At 40.7% G+C, this 13,615-nt stretch overlaps 1 protein-coding gene across 1 annotated transcript in view; it reads right to left on the bottom strand.

Annotated features, from left to right (window-relative positions):
• The window catches only part of LIX1 (Lix1 homolog (chicken)), a 55,910-nt gene that overhangs the window by 31,727 nt on the left and 10,568 nt on the right, over positions 1-13,615 (bottom strand). The window lies entirely within an intron of this gene.

Here is a 13,615-nt window from a genome sequence, read left to right on the forward strand (position 1 = left end):
AGAGATGGGGTTTCACCGTGTTAGCCAGGATGGTCTCGATCTCCTGACCTCGTGATCCACCCGTCTCGGCCTCCCAAAGTGCTGGGATTACAGGCGCAAGCCACCGTGCCTGGCGAAATACCATCAGTTATTAAGGATGGACATAATCTGGTGCAAAACCAAACTTTTATTTGCAAGCTGGATTCTGTAGCATGACAGTTCCAGTTTAAGTAGAGCTGGGTATGTGGATAGTGGGGTATGGGGGCTTTTAGCTGTGAAAGAATATACTTTATTTAAATATATTTAAAGTATGTTAAAATATACAAATTAACAAATGCAAATGTGTATATTTCTTAATGAGTAAGGCTCAAGAAGTGGTTTTGGTACCCTAATTAAAACAATATAGCAGCATTTCAAATTTACTCTATAAATTAATTTTTAATATAAAAATTAAAAATCTCATTCTGCTTTGAGCATTTGTCTTAATAGACTTTATCCAAAGCTGTGATTATCTATGGTCCTCTTTCTCATTTCTCATAGACTCTTAAGCCTGCAAAGATTTAAGAAGAGAAAGTCAGAAAGAAGGGAACTCTTTCATGCTCCTTCTACCCCAATCTAAACGAGAATGAAAGGCAGTTGTGGAAAAAGCAGGAGGCTGGAAAAATCCATGAGTGAAACTAATAACATGAAGACCTTGTTAAGAACAAGGTCTGTTCAAGTATTTCAGAAAACATAGTAATGGCTAGAGCCATATGTTTTAGATTAAATGACCTGTGATAGCCTGCAGAAGTTCCAGATCAAATTAGGTTGGTTTGTTTATCCTGTACTGCAAATTAAACTGTAGAAATTAACAAGGATAATAGAATTGTAGAGTCAAAAGTGACCTTATAGGTCATGTAGGCAAAGCCCTGCCTAATGCAGGAATTCCTTGCCAGCACTCCTGACAGTTGCCCATCTGGCCCATACCTGAACATGTGGAAGGACCTAGTACTTGCTACAACCTGAGGCAGCCTATTTCAACTGCTAATGGTTCTGTAAAAGGTCCTTTTAAGAGTGAACTGAAATCTGCTTTCTTGTAAGGTTCATGCAGAGGTTCTACTTCTCATTTCTGAGGCCTCAAAGAAGTTTATTTCCTTATCCACATGAGAGCCCACCACATGTCTGAAAGCAGCATAGGACATCTGTTGTTTTGCTTGCCTGGCATTCACTTCCCTTCTTGTGGAAATAGCACCGAGATGTTCCTTGAAGAATCATGTAGTCTCTAGGGGTGCAGGTGGGAATTTGGCCATATCCAAACCATTTAGGGACAATGAGTGTGTTGAAAATGTTGAAAGTTTCCATTTTTCAGTGGGGTTTCTGGAGCAGTAGGAGGTAAGCATGGCACTGCCTGAGCAAGAAGAAAATCTGGCTGAGAAGAAAGTCAGCCCAGAGAATGGTTCAGTAAGGAGATGGAGAAAGGCTAAGTTCTGACAACATAGTTTGAGCTCCTGGTTCCAGCTATGCCCATAATCCAGGATCCCTGATTGGACTTGAAGTTATCTAAACCAACCCATCTGCTTTTTCCTTAAGCCATTTTCAACTGGCATCTCTCACTTGCATATGAAAAGTACACTAAACAAATAACACTCATGTTTTTTCAAGTTCTAGATTAAATAGTTTTTGCTCTTTCAAATATGCTTCATGTAACATGGCATCTATGTACTTTGCCATTATCCTGAATATATTCTTGGATCTGCTTTAAAATTCTGGACAGTGACATTTTTCAGAGACTCTGGAATATCTCAGAGTTTGATCTGGAGGCAAAATCATTGTATAGCCACTTTCTAAGCTGTTTACTAGAGCACTGGGTGTCTGTACCTTCTCTGTAGGTCACTGATCAGCTTCATGGTATATAGTTCAGGCAAATTCTGTCAACTCCTAAGGAACTGGTTGCCTGTGTATATTTAAAAACTGCAGTGTTTAGTAATTCAAGAAGTGATTTGGGAAAGAAATTGGGAGAATGTTAAGCGTAGTGAGGGGATACTTGAATTAATCAGTAAAATACACATTGAATGGTCAAGTTGAGAATTAGTCATTACACAGCTTTTTAATTTTTTTGAAAATATTTGAAATAATATTTTCTACCAGTTGATATAATTCAAACTAGAATTAGAACTTTTATTTTCTAAACTATTTTTCTGTCCCCCACTCTCCTTCTTTTCCTCCAACCCCTGAGGAAACAAGTATCTATGAGCTAGCTGACTTGAGTCTCTGCTTGTAGTTGACCTCCAGAAGTCAGCAGAGATGTCCTGAAGATTGAAGACTGTAACTAATGCCAGTAGCCTGTTGCTCTTCTTGTCGACAAGGACTATTAGCCTCCTACTTTGTCAGTCAGTTGTTGACTGGTGTTTAGCTGAGAAGTGGAGCAGGAAGTTAAGGACCCATGATAATCTAGGTAAAATGCATGACAATCTGGGGAAAACGAACACAAGAATTTTGGCATGTAAAGCTCTTGGGATTAAGGAATTTGAAGGTATGCACTAAGTCAGATTTCTGTGTGAATAAAAGTTGAAGTTTTCAAACGTTTCATTCTGCAATTTTGTAAGATTTCTCTGATGATCCCACAGATGTCATCACCCGCCAAGAGTGCAATATATATACGTACAGACACACAATCCATCTTTCTATCTCTATCTCTTCTTGTCGACTCAAAAACCAGACAAATGAAGTGCAGAGGGAAGAAGCCCAGCTTGCCGTTTGGAGCTCCAAATATATACCAAAGATTGGTATATCAGAAAATACTCTATTTATGAAACACATGCTCCTTTATTTTGTGGGGTAGCATCAACAAGGTTTGTGGACAATTTCAAAGAAAATATGATCAGAGGGTCAAGAGCTGCTGAAGAAAATCACCCAAGTTTGAGAACAGGTGTCAATCAATACATAGTTAATCTCTAGGTGCAGTTGCACCTTCATTGCTCAGCCAATGATCCTGCCTTCCGTGTTACAGAATAAACTTGAGCTACCAAGTGTGCAATATCTACCCCTATGTCTAGGAACCCATCTGCACAGATGCTCAGCTCCACCTTATTTCCTACAGTCTCAAATGAATTTGTGCTGCTTTTCCTGGAAATTGTTCTCTTAGTCACTCCCATGGCCTATTTTTAAAAGTTCCCTCTTTATTCACTCTTTCCCAGCAGCCAAAGCTGTGCTCAAAACAACTATTAAATGAATAAATGAATGAATCAATCAATTAAATGAAACACTCAATCTTGGAACTGTGTCTGGCTACTAGTTATTAAAATGCTCCCAATATAGCCAAACTGTTAGAAAGAATATTCCACATTGACTATCTCTGCTTCCTTATATGCCACCGCAAGTAATATAGGCTTTCCTCTACATTATTCCACTGAAATTCCTACAAATAGTACCAATTTCTGGGTTTCAGTCCTTATTTACTTGACTTGCTAGCTGTATTTGACAAAGCTGGTAACTTTCTTCCAGAAACCTCGTCTCCCTAGGCTTTTCCTCATCAGTCTGCATCTCTTCCTAATCATTTCTCCTTGGTGTCTTTTGTGAATTTCTCTTCCTCTGCTCACTACTCATGTTGACTAGCATGGAAATCCTGTCTTGTCTCCTCTTGCTTCTCTTCCAGCTATTCTCCTTGAATGACAGAACCTACCATAATAAACACAGACAGCTCCCAAACTATTCTCCTGCATCTCCAATTTTTTTATCAGACACTGCCATTTGGATGTTGCAAAAACTCAACATATTTTCAAACTCAACTCATTTTCTTTTTCATAAACTCTTCTCTTCCTCTGAATTACTTTTCTTTCTCCTGAGTTACAAAAAAAAAAAAAGGTGATGTTATCATCTACCTAGTTACCTAAATCAGAAACTGGGCATAAACCTTAAACTTCATTTCCTCTTTCAATATCTAATAAATGCCCAAGTTTCTCCGGGTGCGGTGGCTCACGCCTGTAATCCCAGCACTTTGGGAGGTCGAGGCAGGTAGATCACGAGGTCAGGAGATTGAGACCATCCTGGCTAATATGGTGAAACCCCGGCTCTACTGAAAAAAACACACAAAAAAATTAGCTGGGCATGGTGGTAGGCGCCTGTAGTCCCAGCTACTCAGGAGGCTGAAGCAGGAGAATGGTGTGAACCCGGGAGGCAGAGCTTGCAGTGAGCCAAGATTTCACCACTGCACTTCAGCCTGGGTGACAGAGTGAGACTCCATTTCAAAAAAAAATGCCCAAGTTTTGTCAGTTTCATATCCTGATGTCTCCCATCAGCATCAGTTTCTTTCAGTCTATACTGCCATTTACTGCATTGGTTCATGCTTACTGTATCTCATCAAGCATACCACAATACCCTCCTGACTCCAACCAGCCTCCCATCCAACCTATACTCCCACTGTTTTCAGGGTAATATCACTGAATCTCATAGCTGATCAAATCACTCATATCTTCAAATCCTTCTGTGAGTCCCTTATTAACTATGGAATGAATAATTCCTTGGCAAGGCATAGAAGACCCTGTGTCTCACTATTCTCTCTTGTCCTAACCTCCTCTCAAGTTCACCCTCCGGGTTCCTCACTCCATATGCTTCTTATGCTTCTCAAAAGCCAGTACTTCCATTCGTCCTCCTGGAATGCCCTTCTTTCCACCGTCTATTGTCTTCTTGAATGGTACCTACTCTTTTCCAAGACTTGCTTCCAGCATCAGTTTCTCAAAAACAAAAACAGAATAATCTCAAAGCCTTTGCTAATGAAAGTGTACCGCCCACCCCCAAGAAACATCATGGATATCACTTGGGAACTTGTTAAAAATGCAGAATCTGAGGCTCCACCCTAGGCCTTCTGAACTATAATCTCCTTCTTAACAAGATTTTTTTTAAAAAAAGCAAAAAACCCGATGCATGTTAAAATTTGAAAAGCCTTGCTGTAGGAAGAAGTGATGATTCCTATCCTCCTAATGTACCTATTATATGCATTTTCCCTTTTCATCCTTACAGCACCCCCTTGAAATAGGTATTACCATCCACAGCCTACAAAGGAAAAAAAAAAAAGTTGAAGGTGTAATCACATAGCTACTAAGTCTTGGACCTAGGATTTTTAACCTAGTTTTGCCTCTACAGTCCATGTCCTTGGTTCATCCTGAGTTACTCTGTAATATAATAGAACTTAAGTTATTTTCATGCTGTCTATCTGTAATATAAACAATGCTCATTGGAGAAAGAATTATATCATTTTCCCCACAACCCCTGGAACATAGTAGAAACATAATAAATGTTTGCCAAGTATTTGAATGTTATCAAAAGTATAGAAGATGGGCTGCATTTGTCAGGCTGTTGGTAGTGTAGGCATGGAAGACTTCCCCAAGAATTACTTCATTTACCTTCTTCTGTGGGCCATTTTCCCGACACCTGTTCTTGACAAAGTCAAATGAAAGAAAAGACTTTATTTGTACATTTTCAAACAAGTCATATGACGTGTTTCCAGCTTGGAACTGTCTCTCGTAATGAGCAGTCCATGTGCGTGTAAACACACATCCGTATCATCAATCTTCAACCAACTGCTCTGGTTTAAGCAATAGTGTAAATAACCACAGACTGGCTCAGGAGGGCCTGTGACTGAGCCTCTCATTCCAGCCCTTTCTTTCAAGGAACAAAGGAGGGATCTCAAGAGAAATAAGAGGCAATGACAGAGACTGCTGAGGGGTTTGGTTTCCCCGGTAGACGGACATGAGCCTTCTGGCAAGACCAGGTCTCTACCTGATTGTGCCTCCCACCTCAGGGTCAGGAAGCTACAGTCAAAAACATATTATCTTTGGCTTTGCATTATTTCTCCAAAAGTTTAGTAAAGTTCTTTTTGAAATGTTTCTACTCTCTTCCAGTGGACACTAAAGGGAAGGGGCTTTATCCACAGCCAGGACAAGATAAATCAGTCATACAGCGAATCTAGACACTGGACACAGGTAGCAGTGACTCCTAAGCCAGAGCGCTGGAGAAAGCCAAGAGGTAGCAGTTGGGCTGACGCTGAATTAAGGATGAGCTGAGCAACACTTCTGGTTCTGCCTTTAACTTTCACAATCCATCTTTTGGGTTTGCTTTTGTCAAGGTAACTGATGTTTAACTGATAAAGTTACAATAAAGAAGCAGAGGCCGGGCGCGGTGGCTCACGCCTGTAATCCCTGCACTTTGGGAGGCCGAGGCGGGCGGATCGAGGTCAGGAGATCGAGACCATCCTGGCTAACACGGTGAAACCCCGTCTTTACTAAAAATACAAAAAATTAGCTGGGCGCGGTGGCGAGCGCCTGTAGTCCCAGCTACTGGGGAGGCTGAGGCAGGAGAAGGGCGTGAACCCAGCAGGCGGAGCTTGCAGTGAGCCGATCGCGCCACTGCACTCCAGCCTGGGTGACAGAGTGAGACTCCGCCTCAAAAAAAAAAAAAAAAAAAAGAAGCAGAATATCAAATCCGTTGCTGAGGCAAGGGACATAAGAAGTAGAAGGAGAGAGAACTGTTAGGAGGAGTATTAATAATATCATGAAATCCAGTTCCTTTTCGTGATTTCTATCAGCTTATAATTGCTGACAGTAAAGAAAGCAGTGTACCTCTGACGTGACTTTGCAGATCGAGATTCTTAATTCATTCTACTGCCCCTCATTGCTTTTGCTAACACGGTGATAGGCCCCTGCAGGAGTTTTAAATATTTTGTTTTTCAATAACAAGAAAATGTACTATGTAGTTCATAGACATTAGTGTGGCTACTTTCTTCTTCACTGTGTTTTGAAATTTGAACACAACAGTTTTCAGAGTAGTGTTACATCCCCAAGCAAGTCTCTTTGTAAGTGAGGTTTTCATTTTCCCCTTCCTGAAGCTTCCTTTTTTAATTATAAAGTTCAGCATTGAGGCTTTCCCAATTAACTGGTGAAGACATCCAGCAACATGGAACACCTTGGTTATCTAACCCTTGACCCTCTCCAGCATAAATTCATGATTGGCTTCAGCCTGGACAGTCTCATTACACCTCCCTGCACACATGTTGCTTATTTGTTATCTGCACCTTGGTTCAAGTTCTCCCTCCTATTTTGAGTGTTTGGTCCCTCCCCTCCCTTCCTTCTATCCAGTTTACTCCCACACTTCAGGGGAAACGACACCTCCTCCATTGTGCCTCACTCACTGGCTCCTTCCCACTTGCACCTCCTTTTCTGAACTCTTATTCCATGAGTGGCCCTATGTCTTAGCACTTAATCTCCTATAAACCATGCTAATAAAATGGATGTTTTGCTCCTGGCTACATGTATCCAGTCAGACTTGGCTGTACTTTCTTCTGGCCAGAGGAATGAAATGCCTTGTGGTAACAATTCATCTTGTAGAATACAGTTTTCTGTTATTTAACTCACAGCAGACTGGCATTCTAGAGGGTAACCACTCTGGCTCATTCTTCTCTGTAGCCTCCTTGATATCCAGCGCAGGCTGGATACTCACCTAGAAGCAGTCATTGAATTCACCTGGAATCCAAGATGCCTCGACGTAGTCTAAAGAGCTTTAGTGCAATTGAATGAACATGTAGAAAGTAAGTGAAGTCCCTGTGATTCCACAGCGCGGTCAGGACTTAATTCTGGAATAGGAGGTTTCGTGGATAGATGACCATGGTGTTCACACAACATGGGTGTGTTGGTGGCAATCATGTCTCAGCTGGAGATGGCAAAGTGGGTAGAGAGAGATGAAGCCTGGTCAGGATAGGAACATGGTTGCTGACTGCCTACTCACTTGGGTTGTGAGTAGGCAGTCAGTTGTACCTTCACAAGAACTAGTGCGTAGGAAAGTCCTGAACAGGGATAATAAGTCTGTTTGTCTTGGATGCCAACACTAATTGATTTACGTAGACTGCCTGAAGCACTCTGTTGAAAAGAATTGAAAAATACCATATGGGATCAGTGGAACAGAACACCATAATTAACCTGCAATGTGGCATTGGCATGTCTATGTGCTGACTCTGACCTTGATGCTATGAAGTAATAGAAAAATCCAAGACAGGTCTCGGCCCACGGAGATTTATAATCCAACTGGAGAAATAATATATTCATCATATAATTAGTGAACAAAATATTAGAGTGCTAAATTGTGGAACAGAGACGATGTTAAAGTGACGTGTAAAATGTAAAATTTATGGCAGAATAATTAAATAAATGCAAGGGGAAGAGTAGATGAATGTGGGCTGAAAAGGTCAGGAAAATTTTGTGTAGGAAAAAGGCCTAAGCTGAGCCCTTCTCAGAGGAATGAGGTTGAGGGAGGAATGGGGGAAGGGAGAGAAATAATGATACTCCCACGGAGAAACTGTGTAGGGAGCAATAGGAAAGAGTGCCAGTAGGAAGGGATATGATTTGACAAGAGACAGGCTGAGAGGACTTAGCTTCTTTTAATAACTGGATGTGAACCCCATTGCCCTGGTGCCCCAGCTTTACCCAAGCAGGAGAGAAGGGTAGGAACAGAGTCCCTTGTCCTTTGCCTTTGCCGAAGGTGCTGTGCTGCCTGTGCTTGCTCTATCCATGAAGAGGTGGAGCCAGGAGGAAGGGCCTGGATCTCCAGAGATAATGTGCGGTTGCTCTTGTATATCTGGGTGAGTCCAAGGTAGAACATTTCTCTGAGAGGGGCCTAGGCAGAAAAATCCACTAGAAGTGGGTAGGAGATGAGTAAGCAAAAGAGTGTTCCTTCTGCAGCCTGGAAGGAGATGAAGCCCCTTCAGAGAAGGACATCAGTAATTGGACACCCAGAGGGCATCATAATCAACATTCAGGGCTTATCATGTGTGTATATATATAATTATATTTTATTCTCACAGATTGGACACAATGCAGATGCCAGTAAGGATATATGATCTATGTTTTCATAGGGAAAGTTTGAGATGTAGAGAGTTTAAATGCTCTGTGGATTATAGGGTTTGTTATAGAAAAGTCCTCAAATACAGGCATGAGTTCATTACACAATAAAATATGCACTGAATCTTGTCTTTCCACTTTTTATCAACAGACAGGCAGTTTCCTTAGTAGTTAAAAAACTGTTCTCTGAAGCCAGACTGTCTGGGTTTGAATCCTGTTTCTATAACTGCAAGATATCTAACCACCCCATGCCTCAGTTCTTCATCTGTGGAATGTAGTGTCTCTATCACGGGGGTGCTGTAAGGCTTAAAATGGAAAATGCTCAGAAAAGAACTTCACACATAGTAAGTACTAGAGTGTTAGCTATTATTTGTGACTGGGGGAGGTAAAGGAAGAAAAGAAAAGGCATGAATGTATGTTTTCATTTTGCATCTTTGAAACTAACTGTTCCTGTATTGGAAACTAAGTCATTAAATAGTCTAAAAATAGTCTACAACCTGAAGATTCTCTAATTGAACACATTGTGCTATTTATTTCCAAGATAGGTGCAGAGTTCAGGGATAGAAAAGAGAAAGATCTTTTGATAACATTTCACTGGTAAAGTTTGAACTCCCTGATAGCCAGAAAATAATGGATAAAATGCTACATGTCTCAAAATTTGAAAATGTGGATTTTTTTGGTCCCAATTTTTCACTTTCCAATGGATGCTAAAGGCAATAGACCTGCTCCTAGCAAAAACTACCATGAGGAGCTAATCTTATTTTAAATTAATTTTCATAACAGTGTATGCTTCAGGAAGGTAGAAACAATATAGTTCATTGCTCAGTTCAATTACCTAATATGACACAAGTCCTGCATAGAAGACAGTCATTTGTTCACAAAAAGGGATCTTAAAAATCCATTATAAATTTGATAGAAAAAAAAGAACAAATTTCTTTAAGACTTACATGAGGAAATATTCTAGCTGGGTAGAATTTCCCTTGTCAAAAACAAAGACAAATTGGAAAGGCTGCCATTTAAGGATAAATCATTAAGAAGCTTTCACAATGATTACCATATTTCTTTCTTTTTTTTTTGAGATGGAGTTTCACTTTTGTCACCCAGCTGGTGTGTAATGGCACTTTCTCAGCTCACTGCAGCCTCCACCTCCCGGGTTGAAGTGATTCTCCTGCCTCAGCTTCCTGAGTAGCTGGGAGTACACGCGCCTAACACCAACCCAGCTAATTTATGTATTTTTAGTAGAGATGGTGTTTCACCATGTTGGTCAAGCTAGTCTTGAACTCCTGACCTCAGGTGATCCACCCGCCTGGGCCTCCCAAAGTGCTGGGATTACAGGCGTGAGCCACCGTGCCCAGCCGCCATATTTCTAAATTGATTCTCTGCCTCTGAACAGATGGATTTACGTTATGTAATATTTTAATATAACCTTTAATTAAATTATCCCTAGCAGGCGATATTTTAAAATAAAGTTAATTAGTATTTTGTATTTTAGCAATCCAATCATGTGCAACTTGTTTTTACCAATGTTACTTCCTAGTTTTCTTGAGGAACAACGGGAAAAGGACCCCTACATAATTTAAAGGGCAAGCTCAACATGTGACGCAAATTTACCATTCATCAAAATGAGTTGAAAAATGCGGTACCTTTGGGTCTTGTGCTGGTCTTAGCTGAACCCCAGGACACTGACAAACAGAGTTGCTGTCTAGTTGTTTATAACCATACTCAGCCTTCGCCAAGTTTTGGCCAGACTAATGGAATCTTGTGGACACACAGGGTACAACATGTAGGAATCACGGGCCCCTTTTCTTTTGTGTAGTCACTTTTAAAGGTAGCCACAACACACAGCAGGACTGAGACAGCTTGGAGTCTTGCTTTGTTCCCAGCAGAGGGACTTTCCTTTGGTAATGCTCCCAAGTCAGAGCTTAACTCTTCAGCAACTGGAAAGCTGGTTGTGTTTCTTCTTTTGTTTGCTTTTTTTTTTACTTCTTTCATGCCCACCCCTTACCCCAAACATTTTCCTGAGGAAATTATGATCCTTCAGGTTGTTTTACAAAGTTAACCTCTCAGGAGACTCTGCAAAACATGCAAAAGGGATATCATTCTTTTTTGTTTAATTTTCACCTTTAGAATTTAAAACCAATGAACTGTAAATCCTTTTAAGGGAAAATTTAAATAACACTTATTTTGTGTATATTTGGAAGCATGGGGTAATTTTTTGAGGAGGGAGGAGAAAATTAATGAAGGTGTAAGAGGGAATCACAAAGACAAATTAAAGTAAAAAGTTATTAAATATCCCATACTTAAGCAGCACGCCTGATTTCACATGCGTGGTTTATATGTGCACATTGGGTCAGATGATGTCATCCAGTCTCAAAAACTGCATAAAATAGAAGCCTGATGTACCCTATTTATCCAATCAGAAAGTACACATCTTTCTCACATTCTATTGGATAATGACATTGCACTGTATTTAAAAGAGACTTTAGGGGACCAATGATTTTAGACAACCAATAAAGGATTAGTCACGCTGGTTGCTCTGCTGATCAGTTCTTCTTAGTCAAAATGGTCAAATAAGTGTAAATGTGGCTTTGTATAATGCATCTTCCTTCCCTGGAAACAGTCATTAGAAGAATGCTCAAGATCCTGCCACAGCTATCTAACCAGGGTCTATGTACAAGGCACAGAGTTTGGCTCTAAAGAGCATGGTGCATGCATGGCTTTGGTGACTCACAGTTGGGGGTAGATCCAGTGGATGAATGTAAGAATGGGCAATTTAAGCCATTGTGCCAACATGGCATATGGAATGATTCTGAGAGAGTGTGATAGGGCCAACCCACATCAGAGCTCTAGCCGAGCGGGTGTGTTTATCTTTGGAGCCCTGACTTTCTTGATGCTCTGTTCTCTTTCATCTGACTGTCAACTTAACCCTGCATGTAATTAGCCTGTGATAATGGAGTCAGAAGATAAATGGCTTAAAAGGGTCTTGGCACAGTTTATTTCATCGTAAAGGAGAACACCTGACAATGGGGAGAATCATCCCCCCTTTATTTGAGGAAGAAAAATCAACCAATTGGCAATCCACAAATGTCTGATTGTGCACCTGCTAGGTGTGTGTCCCTGTGTGAGGTACCTGGGGGTTACAGGAAAGTACAAGGTACAGCTCTGCCCTCCTGGAACTTACAGCTTAGGTGTGGACAAAAACACCCCAGTGAAGCCATAACACTTCGTACAGAGCCACATGAGGGAAATGTAAACGAAATAGCACAGGCCATAAGTGCCAAAGGAGTGATGCCTAAATGATGGTTTCTCACAGCTGCTTAACGGGATGAGATCAAAATAGGGATCAACTGATTATCATTGCAGGAGGAAAAAAAAAAGCAAAACCGTAATTCACACATTTCATGGACATCAGAGAAAAAAATATAAAGAATTATGGGGAGTGTAATAATTGTCTATTTTGTCAATATTAATCTTTCAATAGGATTCTTTTTTTCCTTTTTCTTTTAAAATATAAATGTTTTAACTACCTTGACAGACTAAACTTTTATGGGCATTTGAACATGGAGGTAAAGAAGTAAGAGCTTTTGGGGTTAAAACATCAATATGAAATGTATTACAAAAAGAAGATTCTTTTATGAAAGGCTTCTAAAGTTGTCTTACATTTCTTAAATCAATCTGTAGCACATAATCAGTAAAACCGTGTCATTTAAACAGAAGATCATAACTTAGAAACTCAACCTTATGCATCTGTATCGTATTATGGGCTGTAACTTAACACATGAGTTTCAGAAGTTGTTAAAATTGAGTTCAGACTAACAAATCTTAACTGTTAAAAACAACAGCAACCACCACCAAAACCCTCTGGTGAGATGGGAGAACAGTCAATGAAGAAGTCCCGGATTTGATCTCGCAGAACATGTGTCTATCATATTTGATTTTGATCTGTTAAATCTCACTTATCTATGATAAATAAATGTACTAGGACAGTTACGGCCATAAAGTGATCAAGAAGCTACCTATTTTTTCCACTTTAAAAACCTGTCTTCTGGGGTTGAGACTTTTATACATTTGACTGTAAACTCTGTCAAATGTATATTTACTGAAAAAAGGAAAAGAAGCAGCTCCTATGCCATTGATAGTTATACTAAAATTTACATTTTTCCCTTAGTATAAATTCAAATAAAAATAGGCCCTATAATAAATCAAGTAAAATTCGCATTTGAATAGGCTTCAGACAAACAGGCATCCATAGTTTAGATGCTAAAATTAGCAGAGTTCAAATTACTGTAATTAAGATGCACTCATTATTTTAAAATAAGCTACCGAAAAGTGTCGGGGGGCGGAGCAAGATGGCCGAATAGGAACAGCTCCAGTCTCCAACTCCCGGCGCAAGCAACACAGAAGACTGGTGATTTCTGCATTTTCCACTGAGGTACTGGGGTCATCTCACTGGGGAGTGCCGGACAATCGGTGCTGGTCAGCTGCTGCAGCCTGACCAGTGAGAGCTGAAGCAGGGTGAGGCATTGCCTCACCTGGGAAGCGCAAGGGGGAAGGGAATCCCTTTTCCTACCCGGCGAACTGAGACACACAACACCTGGAAAATCGGGTAATTCCCACCCCAATACTGCGCTTTAAGTAAACGGGCACACCAGGAGACTATACCCACACCTGGCCGAGAGGGTCCCACGGCCACGGAGCCTCCCTCATTGCTAGCACAGCAGTCTGCGATCTAACCACAAGGCAGCAGCGAGGCTGGGGGAGGGGTGCCC

The sequence above is a fragment of the Colobus angolensis genome, unplaced genomic scaffold (assembly GCF_000951035.1).
Source record: "Colobus angolensis palliatus isolate OR3802 unplaced genomic scaffold, Cang.pa_1.0 Scaffold23, whole genome shotgun sequence".
Lineage (NCBI taxonomy): Eukaryota > Metazoa > Chordata > Mammalia > Primates > Cercopithecidae > Colobus > Colobus angolensis.